The sequence below is a fragment of the Mercurialis annua genome, linkage group LG3 (genome assembly GCF_937616625.2).
Source record: "Mercurialis annua linkage group LG3, ddMerAnnu1.2, whole genome shotgun sequence".
In the NCBI taxonomy this organism is placed as follows: domain Eukaryota; kingdom Viridiplantae; phylum Streptophyta; class Magnoliopsida; order Malpighiales; family Euphorbiaceae; genus Mercurialis; species Mercurialis annua.
This window is the reverse complement of record NC_065572.1, coordinates 57,712,565-57,729,291: the sequence shown is the minus strand read 5'-3', so window position 1 is coordinate 57,729,291 and position 16,727 is coordinate 57,712,565. Positions and strand designations below refer to the sequence as shown.

General features: G+C 33.0%; 1 pseudogene; it reads right to left on the bottom strand.

Moving 5' to 3' along the window:
- Nucleotides 1-10,708: 10,708 nt before the first annotated feature.
- LOC126672726 (uncharacterized) lies at nt 10,709-14,036 on the bottom strand (annotated as a pseudogene).
- Nucleotides 14,037-16,727: the final 2,691 nt, after the last annotated feature.

Below are 16,727 nucleotides of genomic sequence, written 5' to 3'. Positions count from 1 at the left end.
ATACAAACACATTAATAAAAATAATTACCGTCTTTGATCAAGATCAATTTCGAAGCATTTTTCAATTTTAATAACATTTTATGGTTGACATGGTCTATAAATATCAAAATTTCAATAGTAATTTTAGAGGAGATGAATAAGTTGTGAAATAGAAATTATAATAATTTAAAGTGTGAAATAGAGAAATTAAGAATAAATTGGGGTTTAGAAAGATGAAAACAAAATTTAGAGTGGTTTGACTTAAACACAAGCCTACATACACTACTCAATCAAAAATTATAATTTTTTGAATGCACTAACCCAAAGAGTAATAATGAGTTTTATAAGCTAACTTCGAACTTGGTGTTTTCACAAGCGCACACCGAACTCAGAATTTTTCTAACTCAACACCAAATTATTGCAAATGTAGTTTTCAAAATTCTAACTATAATGGAGTTTATAAACTTACTACAAACTATGACAACAAAAACTCAACAAAATAATAATTGAATTTTTGATCATTGAAGAGTGTAAAACATTATAACTTATTGTTCTAGCCATATCCAATGTACTAGAACTCTATCTTATATCACCCTTGGTGATTTACAAAGTCCTTATTGGTCCATATTTGCAATATAGTCATTAAAGCTAATTTATTTTAAAATTGTTATTGTGTATACGGTCGTATGGTCCATAAATACGAACATATGACTTTCTTTCAACGGTCATATTTTACAATTGAATAGCTTCACCATATGATCGTCACTCTAATCGTTTGCTTAATCGTTGAACCGACTTATTGAAATGCTTTCTTCTTTAAGTGACTCATGTGCTGCCAATCTTGATATCCCGTTCTGTGATTGTCTTGCTAGTCTATGCCTTTTGCATAATTGTTAAAAGGGGTCGATTGGTTCAAACAATTACTTGTTGACCTTCAAAATAATGCCAAAGTTTGATATTCGCCATGTGGACGCTGAATGCTAACTTCTCCAACTTTGGTTATCTCAACTCCGCATCTCGTAGGACCTTAATCACGTAGTATATGAGATATTTCTCTCCTTCTTTCTCCGCTACTAACACTGCTGCCATAGTTTCACTGGAGAATTAAACATATAGATACAAGAGCTCGCATGTCTTTGGTCTTGCCAAGAGTTGGGCGACATCAAGAAAGCTTTAGCTTTTCAAACGCTTGCTGGCACTCTTCAGTTCATTTGAAATCTTAACTTGCTTTAGTAGTTTGGATAATGGTAGAAACCTCCTTGCTGAGCAAGATCTGAATTGCCCTAAAGTCGTGATTCACCCATTAACCTTTTGAACCTAATGGATGCTTTGGGAGGAACCATGTTCATGATGGCACTGATCTTGTTTGGGTTTGCCTCAATCCCTCTCTTGGACACCACGTAACCCAAGCATTTGCCTGCTGGCACTCAAAAAATGCAGTTCTCTAGGTTCAGCATAAGGCGATACTTCTGTAAGGTCTTCATAACCTTCTTGACATATCTCATATATTCCCTAGCACTAGTACTTCTAATTATCATATCGTCCACAAACACTTCCATGTGTTTTCCGATATGATCCCGGAAGATATAGTTAACTTGACGTTGGTATGTCGCCCCTGCGTTTTTAAGGCTGAACAACATCATCTTTATTAGCCCCTCATCGGTCACAATTGCGGTCTTCTCTAGATTCTCCTCTAACATTGGGATCTGGTGGTATCCTGTTATGCCATCCATTTAGTCGACACTTGGCATAACTATCTTTGGGGTACGCCTTATTAAGATTGGTAAAATCTATGCTTATTCGGTACGTGCCGTTGGACGTTTTTCACAATTACTACATTTGATAGCCATTGGGAGTAGCGCACTTCTATGATCAGTTTTGCTTCTTATAGCTTCTTGATTTCTTCCCCTATTGTCAATTGCTTTTTTGGCTAATGTCTTCGCTTATTTTGCATAACCGGTTTCACATCTTCTCCAATGTTTAGGCGGTGACAGATGACATTTGGATGTACTCTAACCAAATTTTTCTATGCTCCAAGCAATTGAGTCTTTTAGTTCTCACAATACTCAACAAGGGTCAAATGGACTTCCACCTCCAGTTCACCTCCAAATTTTATATTCTTTTTCGAAGTCAACTCCAACTCAAAAGTCTCGCCATATGGCTCCGGCTTCTTCTACTTTGAAGAGGATCTATGATTAATATAGGTAGCGTGACATGCACCTTTTTTAGAGCAGTAAAATAAGTCTTTCGGGCTGACTTTTGACATCCCCTTACCACAGCTTCACCCTCTGGAATGAGGATCTTCATTAACAAATATCTCATGCAGACTAAGGCACAAGTGTCGTGTAATAAAGGCCTCTTATGGATTTCCTTATAGGTAAAGTCCATGTTTACCATAATAAATTCAATCTGGACTTCCTTGATCAAGTCTCCTTCCCCTAGCTAGACCTTAATCTCGATCGAGCCTTCTACATGATCCGACTTGCCCCCTAAACCAGCGAATGGAGTAGAAACTCGGGTTAGGTCCTCCTTTTTCAACCAGTTCTTCTAAAGACATCAATAGTCATCATGTTTACAAAGCTTCTAGTATTCAGTAGCATCCTTGATACAATAAAATTGTTCAGCCTTCTTGCCACCGCCAAGGAATCTTCTTGGGAAAGTACTAGTCCTTGATTTTCTAATTTAGAGAATGTTGTATTTCCGAACATCCTAACATCTAGGACCCCAAGATTAGCATAATATACTGTCCTTGCAGCCATCTTCCTAGTTGTGTAACTATCTCTACTTGTGGTCCCTCCAATTATGACATCGACAATGCCACCCGGCTCCTTCCTCTGTCTCCTTGGAGTTTTGTCCTGGTTTCACGTATCTTTTTGATATCTCTTTTGGTCTCCTTCTTGATCCCCAGTTTTGTTTTCCTCAGTTTTGTGTTCCTTCTTCAAGTGTCAATATTCTTCTGTGGTATGTCCACTATCTCTATGAAAATCATAGTACATTGTAAATATCTCTCACTGTTATGACATTTGAATCCGACGTGTAATTCACGTATTGTTTAAAATCCAATGAACTATGTGTCGTGTTTCATATAAAAATAATTTAAATATATCAAGGGAATAAATAAATTGTGATTTAAGGATGAAACATAATCATATTTGGAGTTATAGTTAGGCATGAATGGATAAACACTCATATCGGGTAAAATACGCATGCAAATAACATTTGAGGAAATATAGGTTAAATTAAAAAAATATCAATATGTATCTCTAAATAGAGAGTTAAAAGTTTCAAAAAAATCCCAAAAATTAAAACGTCGAAGTATATAATTTTTGACGTAAAAATTTAAGGATATAAAAGATAAGATTAGGAACATGTGGCGTGCATGCAAAGAGATACGTGGAATTCATGTAAAGGGACATGTGGTATGCATGTAAAAGGGACACTTGTCATGCATGCAAAGAGATATATGGCATGCATGCGAAGAGGCATGTGTGTGTGAAAAAACGTTTATAGTGCGTTTTTCTTCTTTAGTCGATATTTTCAATTTCTGACATCGAAATTCGACGTTCTTTATGTCAAACCGAAGCTATCGATGCCCTCTTCAACTTTACCGCTTTTTAGTTTTTGCAAAATTCGGCCAAAAAATAGATCTGAACCACGATGCCAAATTCTGCCAAAAACAACGTATTCTGTTTGTCGTGTTTCAACCATTTTCTCGCTGTTCTCATTAAAATCATAATCTATCAAATTCTTTGGTTATAGTTTTTTAAAATTTGGAGGATGGCAGTATAAGGATATGATCTAGAAACCCTTTTAATTGTTGTTAATTTGGTGTTATGATTGATTTGGTTCAAAAGTGAGATTTTTGATTTGCACTTTATAATTTCTTCATGAAATTGATGATCTATGGTTAATCCATGTCTTAGATTATATTTCTCTAGTTAAAAATAATTGATCATAATTTTTTAGAGGATTTATGAATTTGATTTTGGATTTTTTGGTAAATATATGGACTACTTAGAAAATTATGAGTTTAATAATAATTTGAGTTGCATGTAAAGATTCTTGTTCTTTGATTATTAAAATTACTTAATGTTTATGCCTGGAATTATGAATTAATTTTTTAGTGTGATTTTGGTTAAATTTGGACGTGTTTGAATAAATTGAAAGATTTGGAGTTAAATTGTAAGATTTATAAAATTGAAGGGTTCTTTTGTAAATTAACTAAAAATGTGTATTTTGGCATAAAGGGTCTGTTTTAAAGTTATTATTTGTAAATTATTTTGAATGATTTTGAAATAAAAAGTTATGAGAGGGAGAAAAATATAAAGTTTGTAAAATTTAAGGACTGTTTTGGTATTTTTACCATCAAATAATATTTTATCGGCTGAGTTGATATCCAAAAATGTTAATAGATCAATTTGATGAACTTGAAAAGAAAAATGTAAAGGAGTACGAATTTATAAAAATTGTGAAAATTATAGACATTTTAGTATTTTTACCAATATAGATTGTTTTGACAATTTTTATGTGAAAGATTGTGATTTTTAAAAAGTGCATCTGTGTATACTCTGTATGGAAAAGTTATCATTTTCGGTATTTTAAATTATATGAAATGAAAACTAGGCTTGGAGGAAAAGACATAAGCCGACGGTTATGAAAAACGAAAACGTTGTTGTCGAGCCTAGAATGATAAATTCAGTCGACGAGGTAACATTTTAACTGTAAAAATGGAAATATTTTCAAAGAATATTTTTAACGGAGCTAAATTATGACTATTTTAAAAAGATTTAATGATTGACTTTATATGTGTGAAACGATTGAATAGCTTGTGTTTGAGTGTAAAGTCAATCTAGAGTTTATCTAAAGTTTAAGTGTGAATCCCATGATAATATTTGGATTTGAATACATTGGTTATTCCATCGAGTTCCAGAGTATCCGGATCAGAACCGATGTGGGCGTAAAAATGGTATCAGGATCTTCACACGATCTGTGAGTTGTAAATTACTCTTAAATAGGCAAAATTACTCAAAATCCACCCACCTTAAAACTTCTTTTCAATAGCACTCTGACGTAGGAAAAAACCAATTGCACCATTCTTTGGGTTTTCATGTTTCGACTCTACGCCAATTTAAAGTTTGTTGACAATGCAATTAATCTAAGGATGAAAACATTAAAAACATTTAAATAGAAGTGTTATATCATTTTTTATATTTGGAAAAATACAAACAAGTCTTTCAGTTTTAAAAGCGTTCAAATAAGTCCTAATAACTAATTAAATTTTCAGATTTTCTTAAAAAAATAAATCAATTAAAAAATGCTTCCGACTGACCAACATCCACCGTACTCCTCCGATTTACGAACTCGTCTGCGTTCACCGGAGAACATATCTGATAGATCTTTTCGCAAAAAAAAATATTTCTTTTAATATTTTTTCTTCTCAAGCGAGTAGAAGAGCTCCGAAGAGCTGTTACTCCTCCTCTGAGAAGAGGAGCAGTAGCTCCTCTTCTCAAGCGAGGATGAGGAGCAGTAGCTCCTCTTCTCAAGCGAGGATGAGGAGCTCCTCCTCGGAGAAACAAAAATATTGAATTGAAATCCAGGCTGTGCGTCAAGAGAACCATCGCCATACAGATCTGATCGGGATTTTAAGGCAGTCGCCTCATATCATTCCCAATATGTTTAAGGTCGTCGCATCATATCACTCCCGCCATGTCTAAGGATGTCGCTTCGAACTTACAATTTCACTATTTTAATCACAGACTTACTCTAATATCAGTACTGGTGATCACGCAGTCCTATTGTCGTTAATAGGAAACACGTTCCAATGGATCTTTATTGGTCAAGTTCATATTAGTGCGATTTATCATTTAAAACAGTTTAAATATAACATTCAAATGTAAAAACGTAAACTCACAAATCGTTATCCCCTAAAAACAATTGCCCTGGGTAAGTTTGTCAAACACCCTAGCTTTTTGGTCTGTTGGTTGACGAATGGTCGGATCTATACATAATTTAAAACGTCATAACTTTTCATAAATAGACTTCCTAAGTCTGGATTCCGACTCTAGACGTAACAAACAATCATACACACGTACAAACAACCTAAATAACTCCTTTTAAATCAATTTCTTATTTTGAGAAATCATTCACAACTCTTAATATATAACTTCCCTTTTTCTCATTTCCGATATAATTAGTATGTCTATTCTATAATTGGTTTGAATAACCTAATATTAGGTTTAAGTATCGACTAACTTTGATAAATGATATATCCTAAACAACATTCCTTTGATTCGTTTAAACATCCATACATAGGTGTTTACAGTATGCTTAAATCATTTTTGAAATTCTTGGAAAGAATCAGATCGAACCGAATTGAAGTAGCACGAAAGCCCAAAATGCCCCCACATTGAAGTATTGTGCGCCCGTACATAAGGTATTGTGCGCACACACATATTTCTGTCCGTTCGCATACCCTATGCAGATGCACAACCCCAAAATCCTTGATTTCGGACCTCCCCGACCTTCTCCAAAGTCCAAAAACATTATAAAACGTCAATTCAACGATAATCGAACTCAATTCCACAATTAAAACACGTATAACACTTAGAATTCAATCAATCAATTCGATAACCATTAATTATCGAACATAAACCAATAAATACCAGCTAAAACATCGCATATGTGATTAATACCTTGTATATTTGCGGATAGTCAAAGAAATTTGAGTTAGAACCGAGAATCAGACGAATAAAGACAAACCCTAGATCGTAGCTCGTTTAGCACCTCTAGAACTAAAGAAACAAAGAAAATGAAACTTATTTTTCAATTCATTTAAATGAATGAAGCTTATATAGTTTGGCTAATTTCCAAATTGGTCCTTGTGACTAACATGTCACTTTAACCCAAATTCTTAATTATAGTCCGTAAACAATTATGAAATTCAAATTCTAATTTCACAAAATTTTATCCAAAAATCCTATAAAATGTAAAACGAATAAAAATATAATTTGATACGCACGAGACTTATATTTTATTTTACATAAATCTTTAGAGATATTTGAGGTCTCATTCAGTCTCACTTAGTTATTTAAACTTCGTCCAAATTTTGTGACTTTTTAACGATAACTTCTCAAAATTATTTCGCGAATATTGACCTTAGAAATATTCGGTAAGAACTTATAAATTTAATTTATAAGCTTTTCCTTAGTACCGATTAACCCCATTTACTAAAATTTAAATTTTAAAAGCCTATAACCACGTCATATTATTAGGGACACTTATAAAATAAATTTACACTTAAAATTGTTTTACGTACTCTTGGTCCTATAAAGTCACACCACATGACCGACATTGTCACGACCCATTTTCATGAATCGCGACCGGCGCTAGGGTATGGGTATGGTTGTACCAAAACCCGTAGCTAGCCTTGCAGATAATCAATTTATAACATTTAAACAATGTACCTGCATAAAACCACATGCTCGGGGGCAACCGAGATTTCAGCCTAGTCTAGTAGTACATAAAGCAATATATATTTAAAGTACGCTTGTCTCAGAAAAGTCTCCAACAGTATGGCAATATAATATAAATACCATAAACACTGTAGTCATGCCAAAGCTGATAAAATAATAATTGGACCAATCCAACAAACAATAGTCTAAAATATAAATAAAAGACTAAGACAAGAATAACTGATACTACTACTGCGGTCTAAGAGTTTAAAACAGTTCGACTCTTTTATTCTGAAAATAAAATAAAAACCTCCGAGAATGAAGAAACGGAGATCGACCAACGCTCAAATCATAAACCTGGAAAATTTGGGAAAACAACGGGGTCAGATTTACTGAGTAGAGTTTATATAACCATTTACATTTATTAAGTTAAAAACCTTTAAAACGTTTAATAAAACATTTTCATTATGGATTATCAATGAAACCCTAAACCATAATTCTAAATCCATTGTCGTGTCGGTGAGACGTATCTCAATAACCGATCCCCGACTATCACTTAATAAATAGTGAGTCCAGGAGACGTATCTTCCACCGGTGCCCTAAGGTGAGACGTATCTCAAACCTACCTCAATACCATTATCATTACCGGTGCGCACGCAGTCCCGATGATGCCCATCGAGTAGCACGTTCCAAATCAAATCCACAATGCCGAAAACAGTTCGAAAGCTGTTTATACATATATATATACAAAATATAATAGTTGCTTAATAAAGAGGTAAATAGAGATATAAACTCACTGCTTGCTAAATCCACGTGATCCTGACAAGCACCTAACTCTGGTTCGCCTCTGAAGTACGAACAGTCGACGGGTCTAAATAAAATATTAAAATCATAATTAAAATCAGACCCTAACTCTAAAGAGTACTAGACACCACATAGGATTAGCACACACAACAATACGCCAACGTATAATCAAACACATAAGATTAAAACGTATTAAAACTATAACGCAAGTTTTAGAAATTAAACCATATATATTATATATATTAAATTACAATTCGAGTAATTTATTAAACAATTTAATTTAACCCAAGTTAAAATCCATATCAGTGGGTCAGCCGAGTTATTAAAAACTACCAAGCTTCTTCCCACTGGTTGGGCGACCACAGTCTAACCCAAACTAAAATTTAATTAAATTTATAAACCCGAGTTTATAATTTAAATACTTGATAAAATAATTATCCTATTTTCAAAATAGAATTCAATAACTTGAAATTCAAGTAACCTAATTAACAACCAAAACTTAACCATTTTAAGTTTATAAAAGTTTAGGGACTAAACTGTAATTTAGCCAAATTTAATATTCGAAATCAAAATTAATTATTTATTCTCAATTTACTAAATTATAAAATCAAAACAGAGATCCAAAGATAAAACTTAACTTGAATAAGTTTTTAAAAACTTTTAGGGGCTAAATTGTAAATTAGCCAAATTGACATTTCAATTAAAACTAAATATAATTATCCGAGTAATTATATTAATTTAAGTTGTAGAATATTTAACGAATTCCAATTGTCAATTTAAATCGAAACGATACAAAAGTTACTAACAAATCAATTAACAAATAGATAAAATCAACTTTAGGAACTTAGTTGTTTTAACTCAAACATTATGGTGATTAGTGTGGTCCTTAAACCATCTTCTTCCTTTAATATAACAATTTCAGTTTCTGCATATTATCATCCCCGCCCAAATCAACACTTTAACTTATTAATAAACCAAAGACTAAAAGCAAATTTAATCCTAAGCTTATCAACCAAATCCTCTAATCATAACCTATCCTTATTAACGTCACCTAAACTAACAAGAATAATATCATAAACACGTTACTGCAACCATGACGATTTCACGGCGGTGCAACAACTATTAAACGGCGGTCCGAAACGATCACAAGCTTAAACCGATTATTAATTACTAATTCACCACGAGATACAACCAGAAAAATAGATGGTAAATCATCAAAAGAATCGGCAGTAGCAGACCCAAGGAACGGCAGTATAATAGCAAGAACAACCGACATCGAAGCGGCGTCAAACATAGGGATTTTTTTGTACCGTGTATGATTCTGAAGCGTTAGGATCGAAGCAAACGTTGAGTCGATGCGTATCGTCAAAGAATAATCGAATTACAACTAATACAAGGAGATAGGAATCAAGAACCGTATTTGACGATATCGAAACAAAGAAATAAGTTGAACGATTACCTACCGAGACTTGAATCAAATGGAAGAATGACGATTGATGAAGATTCTGAATTGCTAAGGGAGAGTGGCGGCTGAGGTTTGATTAAAAGTGATGGAAAATATTAGGTTAGGGATAAAAATGTAGCAGAACGTTTTAATAGGGGAGGGAAAGGGATGATGGCTGAGGCATCGTGCCTCAACAAGATACTTAAGGATATAAATATAATAAGAAGGTGATTCTGCAACTAACACTTAATTTGAATTTTAATTTATAAAGGAATATGCCTTTTGGCCTTGAATGGGCCAACTTTCATACTTAAAAGAAAAAGATGAAAGATTAACGTGAATTGCATGGATCTTTCATGCATTAATACAATCTTATATAATTTTTCTTTTGTTTTTTTTTTCCTTTTTCCTCTTTTGTTTTTATTTTTCTTTTAAATTTTAATAATACCAACTACAAGAATCGAAACACGACTGAATCAACGAGCAACTAAAATAAAATTAAATAAAAATATTTAATAACTAGAATAATAAAATACCTAAAACTTGACGGAATGCAAAATTTTAATTATAATTAAAAAAAATAGTTTAAAAGTACGAGATATTACAGACATATAACATTCCTATAGATGTAGGCAGAAAGTTTAAAATCAAAAGATGACATTTTAAAAGAAAAGACACGAATCCTAATTCTGTTGTAGTTCCTATGACACAATATCAACTTATCATGCCAAAAACAAATACCACATAACATGCAATAGGCCTTGGTTTTCATATCCAAAGCTCTAATACTAACTTTGTCACGACCCAATTTCATAGATTATGACCGGAGTTAGGGTATGGGAGTGGTAATTCCGAAACCCATAGCTAGCCTCGCTGATAAACTCACAACCAATGGTAGATCTTCACTATAATATTTGGGGGGGGGGCAAATTAAGTGTTTGCAGATCAAATATTTAGGAATATAATTTAAACATAAAAAAGATTCAAATTATTTAAACAACATATGAAAAACAATATCAAAATACCTTTACTACAAGTCTGTTTTATGCTTCTTTATAGACTTGAATTCGTCAACGATGGAGTCTGAATCAAACATTTCAGCAATTTATTTCTCAATGTGAACCAAAATGCTATCTTTAAGATATTCATCTTCCATTTTGTTACGAAGCTTTGAATTTATCAGTTTCATAGCTGAAAAAGAACGCTCTGTAGTAGTTGTAGAAACTAGAAGTGTCAGGATGAGACGAATTAATCTATCAAGTACATAATAGACCTTTGACTTGTCTGTTTCCACCAAAGCTCTACATAAATCAGATAAACTATAAAGATCCTTCAAATTTGGATGATAGGGCGCATCAAGAATAAAATGTTGAAGCTGAAATTTCAAATTAATTTTTTCTTGCTCAATGAAGTCCAGAGGATAATATTTATCAACAAGCCTGCAAATATTATCAACATTAAATGCTTTATATCTATCATTCTGAATCGATGATGAGCTAAGAGTCAAAAGCTCCATTGTTTTCTCATTGAATCTGTTGTTCAATTCTTATAGCTGTTTGTCCATTGTAACAAAAAAAAATACTTCCACACGATAATAATGCTCTACCGTCACTTGCTCTTGTTGGCGTGCACGACCTCGACGGGTTGTATAGGAAGCACTAAAATCAGGATAATTAATATGGTGTTGTTGACAAAAAACTTTTAGCTTTTCAGTTATATCGTTCCATCCATCTTCCCTCAACTTCTGAATAAGCAATTTTGTAGTTGCAACCAATTGCATAGCATTGACAATATCTTGAGGCTTATTTTGTAGACCCTGACAGAGAATATTTGTAATGCCTATCATCTCTCATCAAGCGCAAAATAAGTATAAATTCAAATGAAGTCATAAACCTAAAAGCAGTATCAGCATCTCCACGTTGAGCATAACTAGATCCATGTTCAATGATGTCTTGAAGAACTATAGAAGTCGCATCAAACATTTCTAACAAGTTACATATAGCATAAAAATGAGAACCCCATAGAGTATCTCTAGCTCGTTTTAAAGTAAAAACTTGATTTGCCCCTTTTCCAGTCTTGAGTTCGTCATTTTCTAGCATTTTTGCAATTTCAGCAGCTTTGCTATCTCTTAGTTCATCATGGCGTTTGCAAGAACCACAAACAATATTGATAATAAATGAGAGATTTGAAAAGAATTGATGAACTGGTATAACCTCACTAGAAGCAACAACTAAAGCAAGTTGTAACCTATGAGCAAAACAATGCACATAATATGCATATGGACAATCATTAAGAATTAATGCTTGCAAGCCCTTCCATTCCATACGCATATTACTAGCCCCATCGTACCCTTGACCGCGAATATTTTGAATATCAAAAGCATGTCTAGAAAGGACACTATATAATTCATTTTTAAGAGTCAGTGATGCAATATATCTAACATGAATAAGATCAAAAAAATGTTCTTTTAAATACCCATCTTTATCTACAAACATTAAGACAATAGTCATCTGTTCTCTTTTAGATTCATCGCGAGCTTCATCAATAATCACAGAAAAATAAGAACTGCGAATATAGTTGCGAACTTTACCTGAAATAATATGCAAGATTTCCTTTTGAATATGATGTGAAGTGTATTTAGAGTTGTAATGAGCATTTTCCAAAACAACATTTGAAACCTCATCATTATATGATGCCAACAACTTCATCATTTCAAGAAAATTACCTCGATTTTTTGATTTGGAGCTCTCATCATGACCTCGAAATGCACATGTTTGAAAAGTTAACCAATGAACAACATCAACTAAAGTCTTTAGTCGTAATCTGTTTCTTGCAATTTAATCTGATATGTGTACATTAACAACATTATCAATGTGTTGAGATTGATTCATCAAAGCTTCACAGCTTTTCACTGCAGCATTATGTGGTGAACATGACTCACTTCCAATATGATTAAGAAAAGCACATCTTTTTCCATCGTTCACCTTGTTCCTTTTTCTGAACCCTTTCACATTAAATGCATCCACGCCAAGACGTCCACTCGGTTTCTTATTGAATAGATAACAAGGCAAACAATATACAACATCTTTTGCCTAGAGTATTCTAACCAAGAAGGAAAAACACTGAACCAAGTAACTGAAAATCTACGAGGGTGCTTTTCTGAACTAGAAAGAGGATACTTCTCAAGACAAATCTTCAAATAAGCTCTTCTAATTTCATCTTTTTGATTGATAGGATGCTCCCATATTTGAGGATGTAGACCCGAATCACGTTCCAAAAGACTAACATCAACTTCTTCAGTTTGAATTTTCTGAAATTTAGAAGGACGATTCGCAGTTTCAATTTCTTTCATTCCACATTCTAATCGATTCTCATTTTTAGTTAAAGAATCTTGAACCAATATAGAAGTTGAAGGTGTGGCTGAACATTCAACATTGCCACAAATATTTCTCTTAAAAAATGAATCAATAGTTATTGATTTCACTATGATAACAATCTGAATAACAATGAAAATATGAACATGATAATAAAAAAAATCACAAAAAACTCAAATCATGTGTCACAAAAATTAAGCATAAAAATAGGAATTAAATAATGACTTCATGAAATCCATAAAAATCAAATAAGCCGATAAATATAAATTGATGAAATTAAATCAATAAAATTATAAATACAAAATTATATGGATTCAAATACAAATTAGACTTATTCACAAAAAAATGCCAAACCTTTGCGGCTTGGGTCAATTTTAGACAAACCTTTAAAAACCACCATATTTAGCCAAATCTTATATATTGTGTTTCTTTTTAAGCCATTTTTGAATCGAACCGGATTTTGTGCCTACATGTCATCCATGTCACTGCCAACTCAGCAAAACTAGCTGACACGGCATATTACAAATCACTAACCTAAATCTAATAAAAAACAAAGACTAATCAAACAAAAACAAATTCAATAAATCAAATCAATTCAAAAATTATTTAAAACTCATAAATATTTTAAAAATTAATATTAATTTATTTCATTTAATAAAATGATAGGTATATTATTAATTTAAATGACTGTCGGAAATTGCCGCTGCCAACTCAAACCGACCGCCGGAAATTTTTTCCGGCGGTCTTCTTCACCGACCTGTTCTTCCATGGAAGAACATCTATTCTTCCCAGGGAAGAAAAGACCGCGTCTGTTCTTCCCATGGAAGAACAGACTTCGATCTGTCCTTCCATAGGAAGAACAGACCGCATCTGTTCTTCCCATGGAAGAAAAGATCGAATCTGTTCTTTCTTGGGAAGAACAGATCTCATGGAAGAACAGATCAGATATGTTCTTCCATGAAAGAACATGGCCTGTTCTTCCATGGAAGAATAGGTTGAGGAAGACGACAGCCGGAAAAAAAATTTTGGCGGTCGCGGTCGGTTTGTTTTTTTTTTTTACGGGCAGAAAATCGTCGTTTTGGGAGAAAGTTAGGGGTAATTAAAATTTTTTTATGTTAATTTTAGATGATTTAATTTATATTTTTTATTTAACTAAGTAAAATTTATATAGAAATTAAATGTAAAAAAATTTATTAGTCGGCGTGAATTTTAATCGGAATAAAATAAAATGTTGAGATAATTAATATTTTTTTTAATTAAATATATATTTTTTTTAAATTGAATTGATTTGATTTAGTTGGATTTGATTTTATATTTGATTTGGTTAGGTTTGGGTTAATGATTTGGAATGTGCCACGTCAGTTAGTTTTATTGAGTTGGCAGTGACATGGATGACATGTAGGTACAAATTCCGGTTCGATTCAAAAATGGCTGAAAAAGAAACACAACATATAAGGTTTGGCTAAATATGGTGGTTTTTAAATGGTTTGGCTAAAATTGACCCAAGCCGCAAAGGTTTGACATTTTTTGGTGAATAAGCCTACAAATTATAACCTTTAATTTTAAAAAGACAAAATACAAAAAAAATAAAAATTACCGGTTGATATTGATTATGAATGTTGTTGCAAATAATTTTAGTAGGAATGAAGGGTTTTTTTTGGATGAATTAGGAATTGTGAGAGTAGAAGAAACAAAAGGAGAGCATAGAATTTTGAGTATTGCGGCAAATAAACTCTGTTTGAACGAAAGACCAAGATTAATTGGGCTCATTAAGAATGAAAGGCTTAAATTGATTAAGTGTGTTACTCATGGTTAAAGAGTTAAAGTAGTAACAGGTTACTTTTAGAAAATTTTAAAAGACATATAATCAAATAATAAAACTAGTAATAATGATTAGTAATTTTTTTAAAATTTGGGGGGCTCCCCCCCCCCCCCCATGCCTTCATGAAGATCCGCCACTGCTCACAACACATATAAAGCACATAAATTGCATAAAACCAACGTTCAGGGGCAACCGAAACTCCAACATAAATCTAGCAGTTATATAAACAATATATAAAACAGTGCTCGGCACAACTCCGAGACTCCAACAACATGGCATATATATAACTAATAATTATCCAAAGTAATAACATGCCAACATGAATACAGAAATAGTTGGACCAATCAGACAAAACAACAAGTTTAATATAAGAAAGACATAACACTAATACTATTGAGACCTAAGAGTTAAATAGTTTGACCATCTTTATTAAATAGAAATGAGACCTCAAAAGGAACGTGAAACCTGAAGATCAATTAGGTGCGCTCAAAAATCATAAAACTGGAAAAAATGGGGAAACAACGGAGGTTAGATATACTGAGATGAGTTCATACTACCATTTATATTTATTAAGTGAAAAACCTTTAAAACATTTATAAAGCATTGTATCATTATGGATAAGCATTGAAACCCTAAATCACAAATATATACAACCAATTGTCGTGCCGGCGAGACGTATCTTCATAACTGATCCCCGAATGCCACTTAAATAAATCATGTGAGTCTCAAGAGACGTATCTTTCACCGGCGCCCTCACTAAGGCGAGATAAATCTCCAAACTACCTCAAATACCAAATAATCATACTGGTGCGCCCGCAGTCTCGATGATGTCCATCGAGTAGCCCGTTTCAATTCAGATCCATAATGTCGAAAAACAGTTCGAAAGCTGTGTATACAATATATACAAAAATATACAATTTACTTAATAAAGCGGTAAATAGCAATATAAACTTACTGCTTGCGAATCCCCTACAAAGCTCGGCAAAGGAGTAAACGTGGTTCGACTCCAACGCACGAACATTCGTCGAGTCCAAGAAAACATAAATAACAATTAAAATCATTCCCTAACTCTATAGAGTACTAGACACCACATAGGACTAGCTCAAACATCAAATCAAGCCAAAGCATAAGCCAAACACAGAGTATTCACCCTTATTCAGTCCAATGCCAAAGTCATCAAACAATCAAGTTAAATTGAGTTCCCTCTTTGAAAATATAATCTGGAAATCGTTTTCAAATAATTTAGTTAAAATTAATAAACCAAGTTAAAACCAAAGTGGCGAGTTAGGCGATTCATCACAACTGCCAAGCCTATACTCATAAATTGGGCTACCCAAATTTAACCCAAACCAAATATCCAACCAAAGTAAAACAATTCGTTTAAAGTCCGAAATCACTTTAATAAATCAAAGTCTCAATTTAGAAAATAAGGGAACTCAAATTCAACACAAAAACTCAAACATAACACCGTGCTTACAAAGTGTTCGATCAAAGTCCTAAAAGGACAAATACATTCAAATAGACCAAAAACCAACATACAACAGCCCTAGCATGCATAATAATCCCATTTGATAAAGCACATGCCATAACAAAAATATTTAAAATCCATTAACATGCTTTGCACAGAATCAACCTAATAAAGCATTTGTAACACTTAGTCCAAAACGGGTCTAAACATGCGTCGCCAAATCCAAAAACCTTGTATTAGATTACACACAGACTATAACCAATAATATCAAAAGGAACTCAGATCCTAAGTCATCATAGGACATCGAGTCCATAAATAAAACATTTTAGCGTAAAACTAGCTAGTTTCGTACTTCAGCCAACACTTGCTAACCCAAACATAAATC